This window comes from Physeter macrocephalus, chromosome 5 (assembly GCF_002837175.3).
Source record: "Physeter macrocephalus isolate SW-GA chromosome 5, ASM283717v5, whole genome shotgun sequence".
NCBI classification, from domain to species: domain Eukaryota; kingdom Metazoa; phylum Chordata; class Mammalia; order Artiodactyla; family Physeteridae; genus Physeter; species Physeter macrocephalus.
In genome coordinates, this window is record NC_041218.1 from 79,420,696 (window position 1) to 79,447,514 (window position 26,819).

The 26,819-nt window shown below is 40.2% G+C and overlaps 1 protein-coding gene across 2 annotated transcripts in view; it reads right to left on the reverse strand.

Moving 5' to 3' along the window:
• Window positions 1-13,392, reverse strand: part of GRM3 (glutamate metabotropic receptor 3) — a 246,715-nt gene extending 233,323 nt beyond the window's left edge. The window contains exon 1 of one of the 2 annotated variants that reach the window (XM_024130448.1): window positions 13,233-13,392. The gene's annotated coding sequence lies outside the window, so the exon portion shown is untranslated. The remainder of the gene's footprint in view (window positions 1-13,232) is intronic. The other variant, XM_024130453.1, reaches the window with a different exon arrangement.
• Window positions 13,393-26,819: the final 13,427 nt, after the last annotated feature.

The window sequence follows — 26,819 nt, forward strand, 5'->3', positions numbered from 1 at the left end:
AGTTGGCTTCTAATTCTCCTAAAAATGCTGTAGAGAATATGTGTGTGAGCCACATTTATTTTATTTTTGAGAAGTATTGTGAGCGAGATTGCATTAAATGGAACACCTTGAGGTGTTATTCACTGGAGCTGGTGGAAATTAGTATTACCAAATGAGATTTCTGCATCCTCTTTTATGAAAATGTCTGAAATGTGTTTCCATTTATGAGAATTCTGGGGAAGAGGAAATCTGCCTGGAAGGTGACTTTCTTGGGAAGTTTACTCAACTCTCAGTTTTTATGGTTATTTTTCTCTATCTCTTTTTCACCCAGATCTCACTGTTGAAGGTGCAGTAAAGAGGAGAAAGGTTTGCAGAATGAGCACAGGTTGAGGAATAGGGAAACATATCACTAGCATTGTTATTAATGATTTGCTACTTATTTATTTTTTAATTGACGTATAGTTGATTTACAATGTTATGTTAATTTCTGCTGTACAGCACAGTGACTCAGTTATACATATATATACATTCTTTTTTATATTCTTCTCTATTATGGTTTATCCCAGGACATTGAATATAGTTCCCTGTGCTCTACAGTAGGACCTTGTTGTCCATCCATTCTATATGTAATAGTTTGCATCTACTAACCCCAAACTCCCAGTTCTTCCCTCCAATGACTTTCCTATTTAAACAGCAATTAAAATATAAATTTATAAATAGGACCCACTGATTTTTTTGAGTATAGTAGGATACTGATTCTGACTTGGGATGCTGAATTCTGTCCTCTTTATTGACAAAGGTTACTTGTAGGAACTATATGACTAAAAGAAATTTTAAAGATCAACATCCGATTTTTAAAATGAGGAAAATGAGCTCCAGAGTGATTTAATTAAACGCCTACTCCGTTGATTCAATAAATACTTATTGATCTTCTACTATGTGTGATTTGCTCTGCTGGGTAACAGAGATACAGCTGTGAATAAGCAGGCGTGGTCTCTGTCTTTTTAGTACTTACAGACCCCAGTGGGGAAATAGACAATTATCGTAAAGCATGATGAAGAGAAGTACAGGAAGCTTGCAGAGTGCATAGCAGCAAGAACTAACCTATTATACTATAGGTGGTCAGAAGTGATATAGAATTCTAATTAAGCCCCGAAAATTCAAATTGAGTGTGCCCAGGCTCTGGGACGTTGCCCAGCTATGGGAAGGCCTGAGGAGAGAGAGGGCAAAGCATTGAAGCCTTTCAGTTTGATGGAAAGAAGAGGAGTGAGTTGAAAGGGATGGGACAGAAAGCTGGAGACGTATGCAGATCATAGTGGGCCAGGTAAAGCATGTTTTGATTAGCCTGAGGGCAAGGGAAAGTCTTTGGAGAGTTTTAAGCAGAGGGAAACATGCTCAGATTTGTATTAAGATTTTTCCAGCTCTAGCCTGGTGGATGGATTTAGAAGGGGAAGACAAAAGTCAAGGAGGCTGGTGAGAGACCATGGTGGCTTAACGTGCTGTCTGTGGATAAATGCTATCAAATCATAACCATGTAGAAAATACTGATTTCATTTCTAAGTCTTGTTTTTAAATCGTCAGTACTTTGAATATTACATTTTTTTCCACCCAAGTTCCTGAAAAATAGCCTTTTAACCCTCCCCCCCTTTCCCTTTATTAAACCAGGGCTTTGATATTGCATGACCCCCTTTCTGTTGTAGAAGGAGAAAGATGTCTAGCTTAATTGTTTTGGCTGGACTTTTTCACCCAACAGCTAATTCTTACCTACCAGGCACTATTTATCTTTGTGTCAGATTCATTCTGTGTTTTCTATTCCCTTTGCTGCTGCCCTAGTTTAGGCCATCATTACCTGAACTGTTGCCATAATGACCCAACTCATCTCCCTGACTCCCAAACCTTTATTTCCTCATATTTATCTTCACATTGTGCTTTAAGATTCCCCTGCTCAAATGCTTTCAGAGGTTTTCCTTGGCCTACAGGAGAAATGATAGCCATCGTTCCATATACTCTCAGAGCTTTACCTTCCCCTGGCCTGCATACACTCTACTCTTCAACTCAGGTCACACACTGCTCCCCCAAGAGCTCCCCCTCCCCATCTCTCTACCCTTGCATAGCTACAGTGGCTGTCTCCACTTTCTGAAACCTTAACCATTTTTCAAGGTCCAGGACAGAAGCAAATTTTTCACATGGTACTTTCTATAGCTATGCCAACCACAAGTATTATTACTCACTCAAGGGTTTCACGGGTGAGCTCCTGAATTTTCCTGTTACTTTAGTTACATATATGCATAGCCCATCTCTTTTATAAGATTATACATTCTTAGGAAGACACGGTAACTTTTTCTCCTCTGTATCCTCCTCAGTACCTTGCCCAGTGCCTTGAAAAATGTGGACATTCAGTAAGGATGTATTTAATTCAATTGATGTCACTTTTCATGCCCAAATTAAAAATTTTTATATGGCATTATTTTGTTTGGGATGCAAAGTGCCTTTAGGAAAATGGTATAATTTACGGATTAAAATTAATATTTTAACAGTAATTCTTATTTTTAAAGTGTGAGATATGAAGGGGAGAAGTTAATGTTAATATTTCAGCATGGAAGATACCCAGTGAGGAGAAAAAAGTCTCACCACGTGCGCGCGCGCGCGCACACACACACACACACACACACCCACTCTATCAAAGAGAGAGTAAGCCTTAAAAATCTGGGGGCCCAGAGACTGTGGAGCTTGTTAGATAAGAACTTATTTCCCATGTCTCCTGCCTATGGCCACCCTTCCCCCTCCATCTTTGGAAGAGTCAGAACTTGAGTTGGTAAGCGGGACAAGAAAGGGTGGAAGAGAATCTTAGGAGCGTTGGTGCTTTCTTTCTGAACTTCTGACCTGAAATAGGCTCCTTCTGGGGACAGAGAGGAGATCCAACTCTGAAGTTCAAAATTTTATTTATTATATTGGTTCAGGCATACTAAGTTGGCAAATGGAGACTCCTTTGCAATTAAGGTTTCTTGTTTTATTACATCAGCATGTGATATAGCTTACTAAATGCATTTAAAAGGTGCAATGTGAAACAAAATTAATTTGCCTTCTGATTTTATTCTACAGATTGCTGTTCTATCTACCTATGACTCAGGACAGAACAGTATTTCATGATTCAAGCCCCCAGATGATGAGGATCACATGAATATTTTGGAAAAAATTTGCCTTGGTAAGACACATGAAAACATCATTAGTATGAACTTAGATGAGGTGAGGTTTTTAATTGGCCTTTAAAGTTTCGGTTTCTAGAAAGGAAGAAGAAAGTGCATTCTAAATGAAGTTCTGACTTACAAAGATACTCAAAGTTCTCTTTTGTGGGAGAAATCTGAGTAAAGAAATCTGAGTAAAATCTGAGTAAAGGAGAGGCTCATATTGAGGAAGAAAGGTTGGAAATATACATTAGGACAAGATCTTTGCTTGTAAAACATCTTGATGGCCAAGCTAGGAATCTCTAACTTCCTTTTAAAGTAATGAGTTTATCTTTAATGCCTTTTAAACCAGGGAATGGAATGGCAAAGTCAGTTATTCATCAAGATCTGGTAGTAATGTTGCCTTTTCCAACTTCCCCCCTTTTCTTACATCACATCATTATATTTTCTCCATAGCACCTTAGTTCCCTTCTTTATTGTCTGACTCTCACTATTTAGTGGAAGCTGAATGAAAACAAAAATGCTTGTTAATTTTTTTTGGGGGGGTTGTTCACTGCTGTAACATCTGTAGAATAGAGAGTGGACACGTAGTAGGCACTCATTAAATATCTGATAAGTAAATAATACATGAAGAGGGAGAGATTGGAGGAGATAACCTGTTAGAAAAGTTTGAGAGGCAAGTGCTGATATCCTGGGTTAAGGTTTTGACAGTAGTAGGAGAGGAAAGAACACAGTGTACAGATGAATTATGAAGGTGGAATTAACAGAGAACCAAACAGAATGGAAACGTCATAGGCAATTCCAAGACTTGGAACCGTCTTTCTGGGAAAATGATGGTGTCCCTTCTAGAATCTGGAAATCTAGGGTAGTGATGGGTTTTTAGCTTTGGCTTTTAAAAAATTCAAATGTTTCTTAATGGTTGGGAGAGTGGGGGGGTGTGTGTGGTCTATTTTTTATTGCTTTTCTCTTCAGGAAATCTGTTAAGTGTGCAAAAACAGTGAACAAAAAGTTGGCCTAGACCCCCTAGGAAGTAAAGCTGGTGGTCCCGCCTAAGCGTCACCCTCCCCCCCTGCTGCCCACCCCTCCTTCCACTCTCCAGCACTTTTCCCATGTGGCTCTGAACGCTGCTTAGGAAACTATCTTTGGCAGTATTTGTGAGGATTGCTAGCTTCAGCTAAGCAACCAGTCACTTGAATGAAGTAGAAGCTGAGCGGAGAATGTATAAGAAGTTTTGCCAAATGAAGTTTTGTTTTGTTTCATTTGCTCCTGCTCTGCAGATCCGGAGGGCAAAGGGGTAACTGTGACCAAACAACGTTTCCCCACATCCCCTAGCTCACAAGGATCTAGTTCCAAAGACAATTTGAGTTTTAAGTCTGCAGTTACCAAACTAGAAGCATTTCTATTCTCAGAAATAGAAATAACGTTTTCCTTGATGATCCTCTTCCAACAGCAGTAACTTCCCTTTCTAACATCTCAGTATTGCCGTTACAAGATGCAGCATAAGGGAAGAGATATGGGGACATATGTATATGTATAACTGATTCACTTTGTTGTAAAGCAGAAACTAACACACCATTGTAAAGCAATTATACTCCAATAAAGATGTTAAAAAACAAAACAAAACAAAATACAGCATAAAAGTTCAAAAATGAGGAAGTTTCCTAATAAGAATATCCAAAAGATAGGTATTGTATGTGTTTGCATTCTCTTAGTGGAATTTCCTTTAGGTAATAGAAGAAAAATTCCTTTGCAGCGACAACAGTATGAGTTTTCCAAAAAATGAATCTATTCACCCAAGTCATGGAGACTGTGCTTTATCAGCTGAGCTTAATTAATTAATTCTCAGGCTCACGGAATTGATTTGAGGCCACTGGTTAATCTAATTAGAGTGGACTTGCTGTGGGAAATAATTTTGTACCGTGATTCCCCACACTCCTGCGCACCAGATTCATAAGTTGAAGCCCTATCCCCAATGTGATGGTATTTGGAGATGGGACCTTTGGGAGGTAATTAGGTTTAGGTGAGGTCGTGAGGATGCGGGCTCCCGTGATGGGATTAGTGTCTTTGTAAGAAGAGGAAGAGAAACCAGATCTTGCTCTCTTTCTTCGCCACGTGAGGACACAGTGAGAAGGTGGTCCTTCAGGAAGCGGGCTCTTACCAGGAGCCCAATCTGCTGGCACCTTGATCTTGGACTTCCCACTTTCCAGAAGTGGGAACAACAGACATTGACTTCCCACTTTCCAGAAGCGGGAAGTCAATGTCTGTTGTTTAAGGCACGCAGTCTATGGATGTGATTCTAGCAGCCCGAGCTGACTGAAACAGTAGTGTTTCTCGAACTTGAGGATGCATAAGAGCAACCTGGGCGCCTATTTAATACATGCATTCCTGAACCCCAACCTAAAGGAAGTTAGTCTGGAATGCATCTGTCCCAGTATTCTTCATTTTAAATAGACTTCAAGGTGATTCTGAGGTAGGCTTTTCTGGGCAATAATTTGATAAACACTGTTTACAGCGAGGGGAGCGGATGACTGTTGTTTGCGCACCACCTGTGAGGGTGGAAAGGGAAGAGCGAAGGGGAACGGCTCTGAGTCTCTCAGGGTTCTTTCTCTCTTACTTCATACACCCCAACCCTTTCCCTCTGAGGACCATACTTATCGTCATTAGATTCCCTACCTACACCACGTAGCAACAAATACACATTTAGAATTTTAGAAGGAAAAAAAGTGGGGAGGGGGAGCACTCTATAACACCTCAGTGGCTTTCCTAGCAGGGAGTCCTTTGTTCAATAGCTATAGGAAAGATTGTTTTCCTCTCAAATTTCTGCATCATGTTTGTTCAGGAAATCAGAGCCATCGAAGGGCTTTACTTAGGCAAAATTGTGAAATAGGTAAAAATTATCATTGTTCTTTCTGCTACTCCCCACCAAACTGGAAGAAGTTAGCTTTTCTGAAAGAAAATGAACATTTAAATCCAATGTGTTGGAGGGTTGGTGGACCCTCCACCAACTACATGGACCTATAAATATATAGTCATTTATATTTCTTGGGTGAAATACTTTAGGTAAAATTCAGAGAACTTAAGGAACCAAGACAGGTACTGGAAGAGATTCTTTTGGAGGGAGTTGGGGATTTAACATTCTTTAAAACATCTTTGCCAAGGGCAGGCCTTGAGCAAAGTCTATGGAGGATATGTGTTAGGATATAAGTCCCATGACTTGACTCCTTATTATTCTGAAGTGAGGTATGGTCTGGCCACCAGTATATCTGGATTTGACAGAAATCACTGGGATTAAGGCATTAGCATGTAGAGGGTCTCTGCTTTTTTAGGAAAAATAAGATGCTTCGAAATAGAAACTGTTAATTATATTCTCCAGATCTCCTTTTCTCCTTGAGACATAAATATTCCATTTCTGACCTTGTAGTGGCATCTCCCAAACTGGCATGTATTTCGACATATTTTGTGAAAGCAGTTTCTGCTATGTTATATTCACCAACACATGGTGCATGGAAACTGTTAAGCAAAATACACAATATTACTAATAATCTATCTGCTATGTATTATTAACAATCAAAAGAAACTGCCTCCAGATGGAGGAGGGACAGATCTGTGATATCCATTTATGATTTATGTCCATAAAATACTCTAGGGCAAATCCCAAATCAGAGAAAGACTTTCAAGTAAAGACTCCTATTTCAGCTCTTTGGTTGTCTGAAATGAAATACAAATTCATGCAACCAAGACAGCAGGTTTTCTGCCTGTGGGAAAGCACCCAGGTCAGAGAATTACGAGGTCTCTGGGTTTTCCCAGGGCCACCCTACTGACTGAGCCTTTGGAACCTCTGGCAGGTCGCTTTGCGTCTCTTGTTCTTAGTGTGTTTAAAATTTGAAACCCTCGAGCCCTTCCTTTTTCAAGCTATTGTCTATATTATGAATAAACGCCCAAATATGTGAAATGCTGAGAGTTCCTTAGATACAGATGAATGACTATTTCAGCTGGGTAAAGAAATTTCAAATTTGTACTAGTCAACAAAACATTTTTACCAGCTTATTTTCTTGGTGGGAAGTAGTTAGGTCTTAAAGAGAGAAATATCATCATTTTAGCCTTAACGAGCCGAAATGCTATTCACCTCCTGGCTGGCTATTTGTGAGACTGTATTCTTGCCACCTGGATTTAGTTTTGCAGATTGCAATATTCACTGAAATCAGGCCCTAGGAAGTATATTTCTCTCACATTTTCACACCTAATGTTTATTTCTCAGCTTGTTAATAAACCTATCATCTTCATAGACTTTTCTGATTCTCATTTTTTCCCCCTTAGTTCTAGTTAACTGTAAATAATTTCTTAGTTTATTTCTTCTGTTTGTGTTTCTTCACCCTTCAGAAGAGATTGTGTCTCTCTGGGGGATGAGGGAGGCCGAGCCTGTTGAATTCTGTTCCGGATTCCATTTCTCTCACCATGTCTGTCTGTCTGTCTGTCTGGCTCTCTTTTTTAACCAAAGTATGTCCCTGTACTTGGAGCTCAGAAAATATTTGGTGAATGAAATGAAGTCCCGCATAAAACATAAATTGGGAGGCAAGGTAGCTTAGTAGTAAACAGAATAGGACCTGGGATAAGAAAGTAAGTTTTGAATTCTAGTTCTTGCCTTGTTAACTATCCGAGCTGCAGAAAATGTGTCTCTGGGCCTCCATTTCCTCTTCTATTAAGTGGGAATCATAGCACCTACCTCATAAGGGTTTTTGTGAGTATTAAATCAGGTAATGCAATGTTTCCGCAGAGGTCTCAGAACATGGCAATCTGTCAATAATTATCTATTACTATGACATTATGACAGTTTCATCACCTTACAGCATCTGGCACAGTGTCTCCATAGGGTAATAGAATATCTATATATGGAATTTAAAATCTAAATACATCTTTTAAATGAAGGAACAGACTTTTTTGTTCAGTTGGTTGATAATTCCGGTAACGTCTTCTCTAGAGTTTCAAGTTTGATTTTTGGAATACCTTCAACATGTTTATGAGAGTTTGTGTGTGTTTTAACACTTTTCTTGTGTGTCCCCATTTGTATGTCCTGAATCTCGTTTTGCTTATACTAGGTGCTTAATAATATTTACTCACTGGTTGCTTCCCTATTAGCTACCTTTTCTTTAATGTAATCTCTTTTTAGGGTAATCTAGTCAAAACTTTATACTCTTAATACTACTCCCATGCTACATATATGCAAGTTGTAATTTTTTTTCAAACTAGTATCACGGCTTTGAAATGTTCTCTCTGTCTGGTGCATACGTATATTCTTCAAACTGAATTTACTGAAATGTGTGTGTGTGGTGGGTTGGCAAAGGCAATATTGTGCAGAGGCAATGATAGTGAAGTAAATTCTAATAAGGACTAAAAATGTGACCTTTCTGTGGGGATACCTCACTATATACGATTTTATTTCCAATTATGATGCTTTCGTCTATGCTTGTATAGATTCTGTTTGAATGTTTTCAAGATCTTTTTCTCTATTCTGTTCCTAAAAGTTCAGTGTACGATTTCCAGCTCATTAAAGAGATTACTCATTTGGTGGGGATGTAATACATTCTCTGTAGACTCAGACTTCTTAGAATGCCTCTGTCCCAGGGAGAAGTCACAAGTATATTAATGGCCTACTTTTCCTATACCAGGAGAATTTCCCCTTTGTTTCTAAGGAAAATCATTTTGAGGGTACTCACCACTGTGTGGTAAGTGGCACTATAAAAACACTTTGGGGCTTCAGAAGAGAGAATATTGGTTTTAAAGTTATTTGTTCCATGCTGTCTAAGTTTATCCCTCTAAAGCTATTTTCAGTTTTGGAATGCCACTTCTGCTTTTTGTTTCCTTAACAATCCATGTAAATGTTTCTACATACGATCTTAATGATCACCAAGCGGTAAAGGAACAGCACTAAGTTGTGTTTTTAGCTGCTGATTCACCTCACTCTTGATTCTGTATTTTCTGGACTTGCCAAGTGTAACCCAGGAGCTGATTTCCTGATTCCTATCACTCTTCTACTGTCTGGCAGAACTTGCCTTTCAACGCTTGGGACTTGAAGAAACATTTGAGTGGGATGGTGAGTCTACCAAGATATTTGCTCGAGACTCTTAAGGAATCCTACACAAGGGTGTCTTGGAACCAGATTGTAAGTGAACAAAGTGAAAACCTGTTCCTCTCTTGTGGTTATTTCAGGCTTTTCTATTTTTAAAGTAACCTTCACATATGGTACCCCCATATAAGTCTAAATAGATTCCATATTGATGTATGCATGATTTGAGCTTACTTTTCATGATACAGCATAGTGATAAATTCAAGCTTAATTCTGCTGGCTTTTCAGATTGTTTTAGCCGGAAGGGGCTACTGTATTCTAACAGAATTGCTCTATCATGTTATTGTATGCATTTAACTATCAATATATACACTATTATATTCCTAGCACCTTCTATTAATTATGGAAATCACTTTCATTTCAATAGTGAATTTACATGCCAACAGCTTCTGGGGCTCAGTGGAGGATCAGACCAGCAGGTCACAGAACTCCCTTGTAGTGTGGGCGTTGACAGGGTTCTGTTGACATCACATTTGCAATGAAAATGTCTCATAAATGTGCATCCACATAGAACATTACTTATCTCAATATTCACATAGGTCATGAATGTCAGAGATGAAAAGTTTCCTCGCACTTACATTACTAAAATAAATTATTGGGAATATATAATCACACAAATACATATGAATGACCTGAAAGATGTGTCTTAAATATTTAGAAAAGATGTCCAGATATAAAACTGTCACCTTTGTGTTATCTCCTGTAACTCTATAAAGCTTTTGTATTTTACGAGTCCTGTATAAAGGGTGGATGAAGACTGTAAATCAGGCAAGAGAATGGACTGGTCCAGAGGGGTTATAATAGGGAATAAGTAACAAGATCAAATGGGACCAGAGGAAAATTAGGCTGGATATCACAACAAAGTTTTTGATAGGGAGAACTATTAGACTGTGAAATAGCCTTTCAAGGGTGCTGGAAGAAGTCATTACGTGAGCCATTTAAAATCAGACTGCACTGAAGTACTCCAAAATATGGTGTGCTATGGGGACCGAGCCTACATTAGAAGAAGAAGGAGGGGGATGTCCTAATAGTTTCTTCCTTCTCCATGATTACTATGATTGTACTCATTTTGTGTGTACAGTCTTGGTGGATAATCTTCTACAATTTTGTGCTACTTCTTGGGAGCAATTTCAACAAATTCATGTAATGCAGAATTTAGCAGAGTCTCTGAAGAGACAAAAATGCACACTAAACCGAGTGTAAAATAGCAAAGTGAGACAACTATGAGTAAACATTACTACTTTTTTGGGGAGTAAACCCTGGAGAAGACAAGTCTTACCCTGGAACTCGGGCCATATTCAAACATGCATAAATGCATACTGTGCTGGCTTTCAATGGAGATTAGGTAGTAATTTTCTTTTGTTTAATGGTATCTTGGGACCATGTTGAGTGCAGGACAACAAAATGAAACATTTCATCCCCAAGATAATGGGCTATATTTTGGCAGGTGGTAGCTGCAACCCTGGAGAAAGAAATCAAGTACCATATTGTGACTGATATCTATTAGAATGGACAAGAAAGAGAAAATGGTTTAATTTGATAAAAAGAGCTTGACATAAAAGGAGAAAGAGAAGAAGTTACGCAGGGAAGTTGTAAAAATGTGATTGCTGGGAATCTTTCAAAATAAGACTGTCCTTGCTCTGTGTGGTTCTGGTTGATCACCTGTCATGAAGTAGAGAAGTGAGACAGGTGACCTTTTGCCAATTATCCTAGTTCTTTCATTCAATAAAAATATTAATTTAAGTATGATAAAAAATAAAGATCACTGCATTTTGTGCTATCTTTGCATTTGTTTAACTTACCAGTTTTAACTGCAGTGACATAAAATCAGAGGTGGGCTCATTTTGATGTTCAGTAATTGTAGGGGTAAATCATCTGACTTACCCTCATTTCTTTTCATGTGTACACTGCAACTTTTAAAAAAGACCATAGGGTATATTTTCATTATTTATAATATCTTCTTTTTTTGTAGCCTTCCATACCTTTTCTCAATGTATTGATTAGATATTTCTGAAGTCTGACAAATTCCATTCAATTAAATCAAGAGGTGACTCTCTCTCCCTGTCTTCAAATTTAATCTATTCCTTGTGTTGGCATACTTTTCTGCAAGTTGAGTTTGACATTTCCTAGGCATGAACCTAGCTCACAGAACAAGAGGTTTTATGAGTAGGGTGTTTTTTTTGGGGGGGAGGGGCTTATCAATTCTAAAAGTTATTTTTACCATTTATCATTCTCTTTAGCCCAATGAATGTAGATACTATGAAATTTTCATTGTCTTATTTGTGAAAATATAAATTTCAAGACTTCTCCTGTTTCCATCCTGAGCACCTGTGTTACTTAGGGCTGGTCTATTCAGAATACCCAGGTACCTCCTTCTGGGTGATCAGAACTTGAAAGGATGAACAGCTAAAACCTACAGGTGTGAGAAATCTTTGTAAATACCAGACACTCACATGATGGAAGGGATTAGATCCCTTTATTAAAGTCTGGTGTATAATACCTCCAAAATCTATTCAAATTCTTTCGGGCTGTTTTGAGGAAAATGTGCATAGCACTATAGAAGCATTAACAAATAGAGTATCCTAAACATCTTTGGTAGGAAGTGTGTAATCTACCTGAGTTTAGGGTATTGGCAGTCTAAATGGTTTTGTCATGCCTATATTACATATATATATACATGAACAATTAGAGTCCAGGTAACAGCCTTAAAATGTGTGATCAGATAAATCAAAGCAGACTTAAATTTAGGAAAATGAATAATATTTCTCTACAAATCGATGCTTTTTTTCCTTCCAAAGAAACACAACATAGCTCTAGTGAACACTTCTAAGATCATGTAGCACAGATTAATTTAAGCAAAGAAACTTAAAGTAATGAAGTGCTTCTGAGATCCTTAACTCACACTAATCTCAACTTTGAATATACTGATATGTAACTATCTCGCTGTGTATGTCAAACATATCACTATTCAAATAACAGTATAAATAACTTTACTAGTAAATTAGCTGAGCACTTGAGCACAGACCATTAGAAGTGTACCGTTTTATTGTTTGTTATCAAAATTTACAATGCTTTAAAATACTTAAAAGGCAGGGGCATGTCCCCTTAAGATGTCTACCTGAGAGTGCTACACCTTTGGGAATCTACGTCTGCTAATCCAGGGAAGGAACTAGAAGGAAATCTAAATGAAATCCTTAAGAAACAAGCTTACTGGATATATTTCCTAGTCTATTTCTGGATCGCGAATCTCCCGCCCTCTCCGAGTTATCTCACTGTCAGATAAGAAACTGGAACAGGATCAATGAAGAGATAGGCTCCCCGTCTGGCTTTTCGATTTTTCGCTCAAGCCAAAAGGAGCGAAGGACATCGAGTTAGGGATCCTCGCCAAACGTGCTTGCAGGAGAGCAAACCTCTGGCCGCCTCTGGCAGCAGAGCGTCTCCCAGAAGCGACGCGGACCAGGTCCCACAGATCGCTGCCCGCCTCGCCTGGCAACCTCGCACCCACAGGAAACCGCCCTTGTGGCAGCCAGTCATCGCACGGTTTCCAGTGCACAAAGCTGACGGAATCCCCGAGTAGAAACCTATCCTGAGCCCAGGGCAGGGCTGGAGGTGGTTGGCTGACGAGACTGCTGTCCCTGGGCGTCTGCGAGCGCTAGTGAGTCCCCTCCACCTCTCCAACCCTGGGCGCCCTGACCGCAGATCTGTGCCCTGAGCTCAGCCTCCCTCCCGGAGACATAGACGAGCGCGCGCACACACAGACTCTCACTCACGCACGCCCACCTTGCCTCTGTCCCCGGTCCTCCCCACCCCCGACAGAACAGAAGGGACTGGTCCGGGCTCTGCCTCAACTTTCCCGGCTGAGCCTGCGCCACGCGGCTCACCCGAGCCTCCGCGCCCTCGCCGGGCGCCCTCCCGAGGGGCACGTCCTCCTCTGGGCCCCTTACCTCGAACCGCCAACTCCCGGCAGGGACTGGAGCTGACCGTGGTGGCGGCGGCGGCGGCCGAGCCTGCACCCGGGCTCCGGCTCATGGTTGGTCCTCCTCATCCGACACAAAAGAGGTAGCTTGCTGGCTTTGTCCTTTCCCAGTCCAAGGGAGAACTTATTTTGCCCCCGAAATGGCCAACTTGTGCGCGCCGCTTGCTGTCACGGTGCCCCCTGCCCCCGCCCCCTCCAGGCTGCGCGCTGGACCACTGCCTGGTGGTAGAGCAGCCAGGCTTCCGAGTCAGGGGGAGTGCGAAAAGGGAGGGTGGGAGGAGAAGAGACGCAGGAGGTTGGGAACAGGGGGACCCAGTGGTCTTCCGAGGAGGGGAGGGGAGCAGTTCCCGGCTGAGTGCCTCTCCTTCTCCGTACAGGCAAAGCCACTTCCCAGGCTTGGAAGCAACTTTCCTTCGCCTTGGCCGGGCTGAATTCTTCGCAGCTAATTGGGACTCTCGGCAGAGGCACGGACCTTCTGGCCTTCTCTCCTTCTCATTTTCTCTTTCTCCTTTCCTCCCTTTCCCTCTTCGTCCCCCTTCCTCCCTCCCGTAACAGGGGTGTATCTGCAGAGTCTTCAGTGAGCCAGGGTACCTAGACGAGCAGATTATTATACAGAAAAGCCAGGGCGGTTTTGCTGGCTGCTTCACGTCTGTTTGAAAGCCTTAGGCAGTGCCTGCAAAGGTTGGTGAATTTCGGAGGGGTTGGGTGAAGGGGAGTGGGGCGGCGGGGAGGTCGTCGGCTCTAACTTTGAAGCTCTGCTAGAGCTCTTGGCCCGCGGGGGGACCCAGGACTGTCAGCCCTGGAAGAACTCTCCTGTGGTCCCCCAGCAAACGGAGGACCGCATGCTGGAGGAGAAAGAGCGAGCGAGCCTGGGAGGCCGATGTGCAGCTCTGCCCCACACGCTGCTCAGCTGCACATTGCGAGCCCCCGGAGAGGGCTTGTGCAGAACAATCTCTGGGTCAGGCGGGAGGGGGACGCTCCTGTTTCCTAGCAACCCTCATCAATCTTCTCGGGGTATCTCCCTCTGAAGGAATTCGATTGGACAGCCCCTGGAGGGAAGCCACGCCCCTTCAAGAATGCTGGGCTGCTGCTTTTTCGCATTCTCCCAAATTTCTTGGGTGGAACAAGATTACACGGGAGTGCTGTATAATCTTCCTTCTTATCATCCGATGTTGCCACGCCGCCCCGCTTGCAACGACCCTACCGTCCCTCCCCCCCCATTAGTCCTTTTCTAGTCCTACTTGTGGTTAGCTGGCACAATGCTTTCTACAGAACCTCTTCTTTCTTCTTAAAATTAAATAAATAAAAACCTTAAATCGGTGACGTAGGCACAAAAGAGAAAAAGGCACACGGAAATAGCCTTAATAGGCTCCGAGCTGCAGATAAAATCCTAAAGGTAAAATTCCAGGCATCTTTCTATGTTTAGAAATACATTGTGTTTAATTTCAAAACCGAAACTTCACTGTCATTAATTTTTCCACCCTGATATACTAACTTTATGTTCACCAAAGACCGAGTTATATGTAGCCAGAGACAATTAAACTTAATACTTTAATGCTACATTTATTCTTTAATATTTAATGTTAACTTGTTAAACAACTGCCTGTTTTTGTAACCCAGCCAGAACACCTAAACTACAGAAGCAATTTTACCACTGATTCTTTTACAGAGCCAAGGCTATTCAGAAGACATGTGTGCTTGTATATTCCATTGTGAATGTCACTAAAACTAGAAACTTGAATGTATTAAAAATTAAAATGTTATTAAATAGTGAAACTCTAAAAAAGCTAGAAGTTCCCCTTCCAACACCATTCTTTGTGGAATGCAATAGGAGTGCCCAAGTAGAAGCAAAGTCACTCTTCCTTTGTATTTCATTACTATTATCTCACCACAAACACATTTGACTTCCATAAGAGAGAATTTCACAATGTCTTTCCAATAGACAACTGTACATCAAGGAGCAATGACACAACGATGGAGAAGATAAAGGTGTATACACTGCAAGGGCTTCGGATACCCACACGGAGCCACGTTGGCAGCTTTTTTTTTTTCTTTTTCCTCTGGGATGTTCCAGAAGATACCCTTTTGCCTTTCCAAGAGTTTATCAGAATCAGCTGAAATTGAGAGATATGATTCTTTAATCTCACTGAAAAAGAAAAGTAGCTGTGTTCACACAAAAGAAAGCACTGATGTATATGCTGAACTGCATTGCCATAACCTCTGTCTAGGCTGTTTAATACACTAAGGTTGGTGATGTGTAGAGGCTGAAATCCTGAAGCAAATTATCAATCTGTGACCAGATCTCCCCTTATGGGACACTTTCCCTCTTTCCTCTCCCACACATGCACAAAGAACTGATGAATGTAAGGGCTTTTCAGCCTGGTGGAAGCATGCTCCCTGAATTTGAATCTCTAATTGCTATCACTTCCTAGCTTTGTGACCTCGGACAGGTTTACTTAACCTCACAATATCTGGGTTTCATCATCTGTAAAATGTGAATAATAATTTCTCATCCCTCAGAGTCATTTTGAGGAGTAATACCATGTAAGCTGCGTGCAGCTAACTATTAGTTACTATTATTGGTCTCTAGTTTATAGTTAATCAATGGTATCTTAACTGTTGAGCCATGTATAATGTTTAATTGAAGGCAGTTAGTCTTATGCTTTAATTCTTCCTTTTTAATTTAACTTAAATTAATCATCAACTGGGACATAGCTTTAACTTTTAATGTTTATTTGATGTGTGTGTGTGTGTGTGTGTGTGTGTGTGTGTGTTTGTGCATGTGCACGTGTGTGTGTATGTTTCCAAGTTCCTTTTAAAAGCTTCAAGGGATGGAACCAAAGTACCACTTCTAGCTAAATGGCATGCCAGTTGGGAAATGAAATCTCTCCCTTTTCCGCATCCTCCCCTAAGTATTCTAGCTGGGCTCCAGTTCTAAACAGTTCTAGTCCCCTGTTTTAAGTACCTTGGTATAGCATGTTTATCTTTTTTTTTTTTTTTGTGGTATGCGGGCCTTCCTCTGCTGTGGCCTCTCCCGTTGCGGAGCACAGGCTCCGGACGCGCAGGCTCAGCGGCCATGGTTCACGGGCCCAGCCGCTCCGCGGCACGTGGGATCCTCCCAGACCGGGGCGCGAACCCGGTTTCCCTGCATCGGCAGGCGGACGCGCAACCACTGCGCCACCAGGGAAGCCCCAGCATGTTTATCTTTATCAAATGTTTTCAAGTCAAACACACGTGTCTGGACATCTAGACCACTCTTTCTAGTTTATAGTTTTTATTTAATTAATTTTTACTAATCCAACTGTATTTATTTGAATGATTAATCGTGATATTTCTCCTTAGGTTCCTTTACAGCTAGTGTCCTGACTTCTGGTGTAATGCCTTTTGAATATGGCCCATAAAGCAGACCATCCTTCATTCAGAAAGAACATTGAGAGTTGACGTGCTGTCATCATTAATTACAAATTAAAATGCCTTCCATGTTCCCATTCTGATCACTCTCAGTAATGTTCCTCTTGAAATGAATGTCCACTGATTGGCTCAATTTAGAAATCAATTTCATTGTCGGTTTCTACTACCAGTCAGCAGTGTGCAGTTATTTTGATTCATATATAACTGTGTCCAGTCTGTCTGGAACAGTTCTGGTTTATGTCTGTCAGCTCGGTGTGTTCACACTGCTCACCTTGTTTCCCCAAAGTGTCAGGTTTGGGTATTAAATTATATGGCTACCTGAACCCTCTAATCATCTGGGCAATATCTCTTGCCTCAGACTTGCCTTGCTCATCTGCCATGTGACTGTTAAATTCCTCTGAATAACTCTTTTTCCAGAATAGGACTGATCAGTTCTGGAGGCCTCATACACACATCTCTATAACCACATAATACACATATTTAAAATATTAAAATTTACATTTAATTTGCTTATAAATATTCCTTTTTTCAACTTCTTTCAAAATGTTTCTCCTTGGAGCTTTTGTAAATTCTGATTTTAATTACTGTTACACAATATAAAAATGAAAATATTCTAGTCTTAATTTTGATTGAAGCTCCAAGGCAAAGGGTGCCAACTACCCCATGTTCCAAAGCAAGAGTTGCCAGATGCCCTGTGCTGGATTTGAACGAAGTATCTCTAAACCATGTGGATTACAAGAGAGTTAAAGTCCAAGAAGCTGAGAGGGGTAGGAAATTGGAGTCTAGAGAGTTTTTGGTGTGCTCTGGATGTGCAGGTAGAGGATGTGTGTGTGGGGGGGAGGTTATGCACTGTCTCCTCACTTCACCTCCAGTGAGGGGTGCTGCTGCTTCATGGAAACCGTTGCTGTGTTCCCCTGGAATTAGGGTGATGTAATAGATTGCTTTTTAATTCACAGCAGAAAAACATACAATGCAAGAGGCTGAGTGTAGGTCTGTCTCCCAGAGGGTTGAAAGAAAAAGCTGAACTTGGCAGGCAACTGCACTGACACCTGTGACAGGTAGAAGGGCTTGGTTTTCTATGCACTATGTATGGGGGCAGTGAGCACACAGAGCAGATGTGTTTGCTTAGATCCTAACCAGAGGGCCTGGTGGAGAAACTTTGAATGCCCTGTAGACAGTCTGCGGAGGGCACAGGGCTGCGGCTATGTGATTGTGAGGTTGTGCTCTGCAGAAAAGCGCCCAGTTGAAGGGTGAGAAAGAACTGCTGGCCTAGTGCTTATGTGCAGGGCTGCATCAACCTGGTGGGAGGGTGCTTCCTGCAACTCAGCAGTCTGGAGGAGGCACCTTTTCCTAATTCATATACAAGGGGCTGGGCGAAATCTGAAGGTGATGTACAGACACCCAGGGGCTTTAAGTAGGGTAGTGTCCAGTCACGAAAGCCTCACCAGAATCAGGTCACACTCTGCAATGAGGAATCCCCCCAGATCCCAAGGGTCTTCAAAGAACTGATTAAAATGGGATTAGAAAAGACAGCTTTAGGGCTTCCCTGGTGGCCCAGTGGTTAAGAATCCGCCTGCCACTGTAGGGGACATGCGTTTGAGCCCTGGTCTGGGAAGATCCCACATGCCGCGGAGCAACTAAGCCCGTGCGCCACAGCTCCTGAGCCTGCGCTCTAGAGCCCACGAGCCACAACTGCTGAGCCTGTGTGCCACAACTACTGAAGCCCGCGTGCCTAGAGCCCGAGCTCCGCAACATGAGAAGCCACCGCAATGAGAAGCCCGCGCACCGCAGCGAAGAGTAGCCCTCGCTTGCCGTAACTAGGGAAAACGCACACGCAGCAACGAAGACCCAACGCAATCATAAACAAACAGACAAATAAATAAAAGAAAGAAAAGACAGCTTTGAACACTTACTAAACCCAGGAAAACGCAGTGCTAAATGAGCGCTGGTCAAATAGGACTTTTCTGGTCCGGCTGTGTCTTCTATCTCTGACCTGTTGGACTCATATCCTGATTGAGGTGGAGGGAGGCAGAGGATGCAGAGCTAGCTGAGCGGAGAAGAGACAGCCTGCCAGGTCCCATTGCAGGCTTCCCTCCTGTTCCTGCTGCTTTCCAGTGCTGGAGGAGGGGAGAAACTTTAACTCAGATGGACATTGGAATTCTGATCATTACGTGGAACCTAATTCTATGTGAGTTTAGTGGGTTTTTTTTTTTGTTTTGGTTTTGTTTTTTTCTTTTGGTACTAAAGAGAAGGAAGGAATTTTTATCTGGGAACAATCTGAAAGTCAAAGCACTGGCTTTCAATGACATCCAAGGGGATAGAGACGAACATGCTCCATAGGCATGAAAGGCAAGGGCAGTGGTGAGAAAAGAATAAAATTGTTTTTGTGGTGCATTATGAAACTCACTTGTTAGGTATATAAATGATATGATAAGTACTTTGGATTCTTTTGCATTTCCTCCTGATTTTCCCAAGGGAAAAAGAAAAGAAACAATCCTTGGATGTTTATTATGTGTTTCTTTTTTGTCCTGCATATTGTATAGTTAATAGTTGAATTAAGGTTCTAAACTTGAATGTTCAAATATTAAAATGCCCATCAACCACAAGTAACTTCTTTGGAAGATTTTAATTTTTAATTATTAGAATAAATATTAATAAAAATAAAATAAATTTTCAAACAAAAATAAATACTAAAAATAGTAGATTCTTTGAAGATACTCATCACAAGAAATTCAAATACTTGTTTCTTTGTCTTCCTTATTAAACTGGAAGTTTCGCTATGGCTGCGTGTTTACCATTGTGTGCTGGTACTTATGGAGATGATGCGTGTGTGCAGGATGGGGGCTTGGAGAAGACTTACTTAGTAGACATTTGTTGAATGAATGAATTAACCTTTAAAGATTAAAATATCATATCGACTTTTAGAGTTGAGTAAACTGAGTCCTGGGTATAGCCTGTGTTCCCAAATTTCTGTGTAAGAGGAGTTGAGAATCGTTAATCTGGTTCATTAATCTGGTTCATTGATTGTTAACTTGGTTCACGCCCTTTATGAGGGGAGTGGATGTTTGTACAATCACTTATCTGTCTCAAATTCCTAAAATTTCCTGACATGTTATAAAGCTTAATAGGCCCCTGATCAATAAAAGATTAAATGGTTGGAAGTCCTCCCTAGGGATTTTGTCTGAATTCTGTATTTTCATGACAAGCAAATCGTTTTTAGTTTTAGGTCTTTTGGAAAGTAATTTTTGGGGGGTGAGCAGGGATAATGGGATCTGCTGAAAGTTATGAGTTGTTGTTGTTTTTTTTTTTTTTGTGGTACGCGGGCCTCTCACTGTCGTGGCCTCGTGGCCTCTCCCGCTGCGGAGCACAGGCTCCGGACGCGCAGGCTCAGCGGCCATGGCTCACGGGCCCAGCCGCTCCGCGGCGTGTGGGTCCGCGGCGTGTGGGATCCTCCCAGACCGGGGCACGAACCCGTGTCCCCTGCATCTGCAGGCGGACTCTCAACCACTGCGCCACCAGGGAAGCCCCAGGTTATGAGCTTTATAGGTTAATGAAAGCCTCTTGGCATAGCCACAGCTTGGGGGAGTTAATTTATACAGATTATTTGTGGTTAGAATCACTGCTTTTACTCTGGACTTATGACTCCAGTCTCAATATATGATGCAGAGTGCAAATGCTAAAAGGAGTTCAAAAGAAGGAAAAACATGTGAACTGGGTTTACCTTATCACCTATAAATTTAATCCCAGAGATTCTGGCAAAGGTTTACAGTGTAAATCTTTGGTGATATTATTTATTTTGGTCTTGTATTGATTATTTCCTTCCTGAAAATTGAAATCTATTTTTCATACCTGGAAGCGATGATATTCTGAGTAGGTCATCCCTAAGTCAGCCATTCAGTTCAGAGCAGGCTCCAATTAGTTACGTGTATATGTATGTATGCAATCAAGTAACATTCACTGGAAACTATCATGAGCCAAACACCAAGCCAAGTGCCTAGGATACCAAAGATAGAAGGTAGGGACTCTGCCCTTGAAGATTGCACTTCTGATAATGGTGAACAGAAATGTCAACAAATCATTAAAACTACGTGATGGATTATAAAAGAGATGTCCTTTAGGAGGAAGAGTGACCTAGTGGAAGTGGCCACTATATATTAATCAAAACGAAAATCCTGAGCTCATGGCCTTTGAATATAATGACTCACAGCAAGAGCCTACTGTTCCACAAATTCTCCACTTCAAGGCTAAACTTTGAAATACATAAGTGTGAGAAAGGGGAGCATATCAGTTAGAAATGCTTTTTGGTTGCAATTAACACATTGCCTAACAAACAGTGGATTAAACAAATAGTACGTTTCTAGTTTATTTTCACATATCAAGACTATGGAAATGGAAAGCTTTGGTATTGCTTAAGTGGCTCAGTGTTGTCAGATCCAGCATTTCTGTTTTTTCCGTCATGTTGCAATATTGCCGCTCCAGCTCCAGCTATCACATCACTTACTCAGGAGGCAAGAATAAGCAGGACAACAGGGTAGCTATATTCACCCTGGGTGTACAGGATGCACGATCTTTCTCAAAACCACATAGTAATATTATCATTTATGTCTAAGTGGCCAGACCTTTTCATATGACTGCCCTTAGCTACATATTAGATTGGAAAAGTGTGTAATTCACTTCTCCAGCCTCTTTAGTGTAAGGCGTCGAGAAAGAGGGTGAATGGAATTGGCAGTTGGGTCAGCCAGACAACAGTGTCTGACAATGGGAATAATCTCACTGCTTCCCTCTTAAACCATTTCTATGCTGGAGATAGTGTTCTAGCCCATAGTCTAATTTTCTTTTAATTTTATTGAAGTATAGTTGATTTACAGTGTTGTGTTAATTTCAGCTGTACAGGAAAGTGATTCATATGTATATACATATATACATATACTTTTCCATATTCTTTTCCATTATGGTTTAACATAGGATATTGTATATAGTTCCCTGTGCTCTACGGTAGGACCTTGCTGTTTATCCATCCTATAAATAATAGTTTGCCTCTGCTAATCCCAAACTCCCAATCATTCCCAATCATTCAAGTCTAACTTTTGACTTGAAACTGGGGGACACAAATAGATCTATGGAAGGGAAAATTTTTGTAGTTACCTATTGAGGGCATTCACTCTTTGGTCTTTTATAGGCTGTGGCCAAGTGACTTTTTAGGGTCAAGGTCAACTGTAGTTCCTGTTACTATCTTAGTAGCTGGCTCATTCTTTATCTGAAAGCAATATGGATCATTTAAGATTTTAGGGCCTAAAAGTATGTTTCCTTTTAAAGAAAATCCTAAATTGCAATACAAACTATTTGTATTGATAGGTATACGTACAAATTCCAAACAATGATGCCTATTAGAGCTATCTGTGAGAATGTTCAGTAAATATTAAATGCATTTTAAGTATGTAAGAAAAAAGTTGTGTTGACTCCTGAAGCATGAATGTGGTGCACTGAGATATACCTCTAGTGGTTCTGTTTTGGGGATTCATTCAATAATAAATATTTATCGAGGGCCTGCTCTGTGCCAGGCAATGTGCTCTATGCTGGGTGTTAGGATAGATTAGTTCAATATAGCTCTGGGTGTTAGGGAGCATATAGCCAGAAAAATGCTTTCAATCAATATAAGCTTTATTTTTAGGAAAGTTCCAACCATAGCCCTTATGACCATGGGAGATGTTACAAGCTCTCAGTATCATATTTCAGGTTATTTTACTTTGATCCACAGTATTCTGCTTTTACATTTATTTTACCTTGCTACTTTGGAAATATTCTTTTCATTAAAAATAAAAGCAAACAAACAAACACTTTCTTCCCCTATCTCTATATTTCCTCCTTTAACCTTTTATATGTTTGAACAATAATAACTTCAGGTTTATAAGCACATTCTATTTTTAATGTGAAAGTCAATGGACCTACTAGGGAAACCTTTTCCATAAGAAAAATCATGGTCCTGAATAATAAAGAACTTTTTTTTGTCTGATCTAGTGGGAAGACAGCTTAAGAGAAGAAAGATTCTAGGTTGAGATACCACACAAATGTCAATGTAAGATGTTAAGATTTGCTGTCATTTCTAGTCCAGAATTTAATAAAATTAATTCAAGATTTCAGGAAAGTTTTTTCTCAGGCACAACATAGTTTGCTGCAATTATTGAGTCAAAACCTTAATTAGGCAGCTGTTTTTATTCTCTGGTTTAGTTTGGTAGTGGAGACTCAGTCACTGAGGGCATGACATTTCAATTAGATGTAATGTCAAATTAGTAGTAGCATCTAAAGTCCATACTGTTCAAATTAGAATCTCTCAGACTGAAAAGAAAGGTTGGATTAAAGTTTTGGAGGAAATTTTTATTAAAATTATGTGTTAGTCACAAGTCTTTACTTTTGTGATTCATTATGTTTCTTAAAGCATAATTATTTTGATTCCAAAAGTTGTAGCATTAATGTGCTCTTATTAGTTGCAATGATTAGAACGTAGTGAAAAGTTGTGGTTCTTAAGGTTTGCAGAGAAGAAAGTGCAAATCCCGTTTTCTGCCTTAAACGAATTATTTTTATCCCTTAGAGTATTGCTCCAATAATAAAGTTGCTCTTGCCCATCTATACTCTAAGAGTATGATTTCCTAAACTGATGTTCCAGGAACACATATAGATCAGAGAACAGCTGAATAAGAACAGCTTACTTCTTGGCTTACCGAGAAGTCAGCTGATGGAGTGCTTCTCAAACTTTTTTTTCCTGCCCAGATCCCAAGATGATGTTCCAGCTGGTTGTCATGCTTGAAGGTGTATCTCAAGTTATTCTGAATTCTGTTGTCTGCTGTAACTCAATTCCTTTTTCTTCCACTGAAGAACTACTGGAATGCAGGTGAGTGTTGGAATGAATTATTGAACATTTGGAATACTCCAATAATGGATATTGGAATGAACTATTGGAAGCAGGTGAGTAGGAGTGACAGTTCTAGGAGTGCCCTTGTATCCCTGCTAGTTGACATAGAAAGTAAAACATTCAGGCAAAGTAAAACATTCAAGAGCCTTGTCACTTTATCATAGAATAGAAATTATTGACCTCCCTTACTTTCTCTCCTGCAGAAATAGTTGTGGTGAATTTGTGAATCTCATTGATTGACAATGTTGTGTTAGTTTCTGCTGTACAGCAAACTGATTCAGTTATATATATAATATATATTTTTCATATATATTATAATATATATAATATATATTCAGTTATGTATATATATAATATATAAGTATATACACATACATACACACATATATTCCTTTTCATATTCTTTTCCACTATGGTTTATTACAGGACATTGAATATAGTTCCCTGTGCTACACAGTAGGACCTTGTTGTTTATCCATTCTGTAAATAATAGTTTGCATCTGCTAATCCCAAACTCCCAAATATTAACATTTTTCCTTTGACTAGCACTTCTGTTTTTTCACAATGCTTTCATGTCTAGATTTTACCTAGATTTAAACTCTTTGAGTTTTTTTTCTTAAAAAAACTCTGTCCGTATTTTCTAGATGAGGAATCTAAGGCAGAGAAAAGTTAAGTGACATATTCTAGGTTGTATAGCAAATGAGTAGTAAAACCAGAACTTTAGTCAAGCTAATGGATTTTAAATTCAGTATGTATTCTAAGATCCTAGCCTGCCTCTCATTACTCCTTATTCACTGAATGATGCTTTTCTGCTTCACCCATTTCACCACAAATCACCCTGTGCTTATGGATACTCTACATTTAGGTTGTTCCTTATATGCCTAACCTTTAATCCCCTTCAAAATTCTGCCGAGTTTCTGTCTTTCACAGGGCTTTTATCTTTAGTAGCTTTGCCATGTATAAAATGTGTTATCAAATAAACCGTCCCTACTAAGGGCTTAACCAGGTAATGATTTCCTCTCCCAGGTAAGTTTTAGCTTTAAGGAGTGATAGAAGGAGATTTTCAGATACTTCAGAAATTAATAAGATTCTAAACCTATTGTGACTATAATAATTGGGAGTATGTGGTGATAGATCTCTATATAATTTAAAATTAAATAAGCCAAAATTTTAAGAGAATTTTTTGGTTACTATCTATGATCTCCTCCTTCCCCCATGAGTCAGTCAACTTCATAATGAACTATGAGGAAAGGTACCATGTCTCCTTGTTCAGTGTTCTCTGCCTGGAACCTAGCAGAGTGTCTGGAACATATTTGTTGAATGAATGAACTTCAACAAAATTGCCAACATCCTGCTTGGCCTGATAACCATAGAAGGATGAAGTAGGACATACAAAGGTTGATATTATGACAGTGTAATTATAAAAACATGTGATTATTAGAGGTGAGATTAACTAGGTGTGTTTGTCAGGACTGACTAAATTAGGCTGCACTAATAACAATCCCCGAGCCACACTCATAGTACATGTTGATTGAGGGTTGGCTAGCTAGGAGCTCTGTTTTATGTTGTCCTCGCTCTGGGATCCAGGCTGATGGAGCAGCCACTCACCATATGGAACATTGCCAGTGTGGCAAAGGGAAAGAAAGATCTCTAGGGTCCCACATTAATATTTAATTGCACTGACCAGCAAGAGACACACATAAATTCTACTTACAGCTCATTGGACAGAAGTAATCCCAGAAACCATAAGGGGCCAGAGATGCAGTTCTATCCCGTGTCCAGAAGACAGAGGACCTGAAACACCTGTTGAACTGCATTAATAACTACCACACTGGAAAACAGTCTTCATCTAGTGTGTGAGCTGTATATTTCCCACAGTAAAAATTAAGTATTTCTATTTTTTTGAGCATTTTGTATGGGTCAGGCACTGTGCTAGTGGTTTACATACATTGCCTTCTAATTCATACAACAATCATGAGAGGGAGGTACTGTTATTACTTTATATAGGAGAAGAAACTGAAGTGAAGTGAGCTTAAGAGGTTTGCCCACTTAGTAAGTAGTAGGGTTAATGTTAGAGGTCAGGTCTGTCTGACTCCAAAGGTGATGAACTTGACAACCATGCAATATTGCTTTTATATAATACCTCTGACGCCTTCAGGCTCCATCATCATTCAGCTATTTATTTGCTTTTGGTGGTCATTCTCATCAGGCTCCTAAATGCCCCTTTCTCTGTAATACTTAGCTAGCATGCTTTTAGTCAACTGAAAGTTGAAAATCAGCAATCTGTTCTTGCTATAGAGACTAAGACTGTAATATCTCTGATTTAAAAGGAGAATTACAATGAGACCATTCAGATAAATGAACAGTCAGGACTGATGAAACTTATTAGATGAAACATGAAATGATGTTGTTCTGATAAAAATCAAGTTCTAGATCCTATTTCCATTGATTGCTTAAAATGCTGGTTCAATGCTTGAAAATTGCAAATAATAGCTCCAAAGTATTTGCTGTGCTCTAATTATTCTCTTAAAATTGAAATTGCCACGTAGTAATATTGTTTCCAATCCTTAAAAATAAATATTAACTTCATATTTAGTTTTTTTTTCCCTGTAGAACTTTTCTTCTGTGAAGGACAAGTTTTTTTTTTTGCCATATGAAAAGTTTTCGAGATTACTTTTGGCATCGTGTCTAGTAACTCTTGCAAATTCTTTGAAACAGCATTAATGTTTGGTTGAGTGAGGGCATCTCTTTTCTCCTTGCTTCATACTTCTAAGCATTTAAGAATTAGGATAGCTCTGCCGCCCTTTCTGCCCTCTCACTGCTCCTCAGCAGAGGAGTCCATCATTATATTCACGTGCACGTGCAGGGAGATGAAAAGGGCTCATGCAGCCTGACTGCTCCTTATTTAGTGTGGGGTCCGCCGGCTTGTACAGATCCTGTTTCATATTTCTTCAATTCCAAGACACATTGAAAAAAATACTTTTATTGAAGTATAGTTGGTTTACAATGTTATACAGTTTCTGCTGTACAGCAAAGTGATGCAGTTATATATATATATTCTTTTCATATTCTTTTCCATTATGGTTTATCATGGGATATTGAATAGAGGTCCCCATGCTATACAGTAGGACCTTGTTGTTTATCCATCCTATATATAATCGTTTGCATCTGCTAATACCAAACTCTGATCCATCCCTCCCCCCCCCCCCCCCCCCCCCCCCCCCCCCACCAACC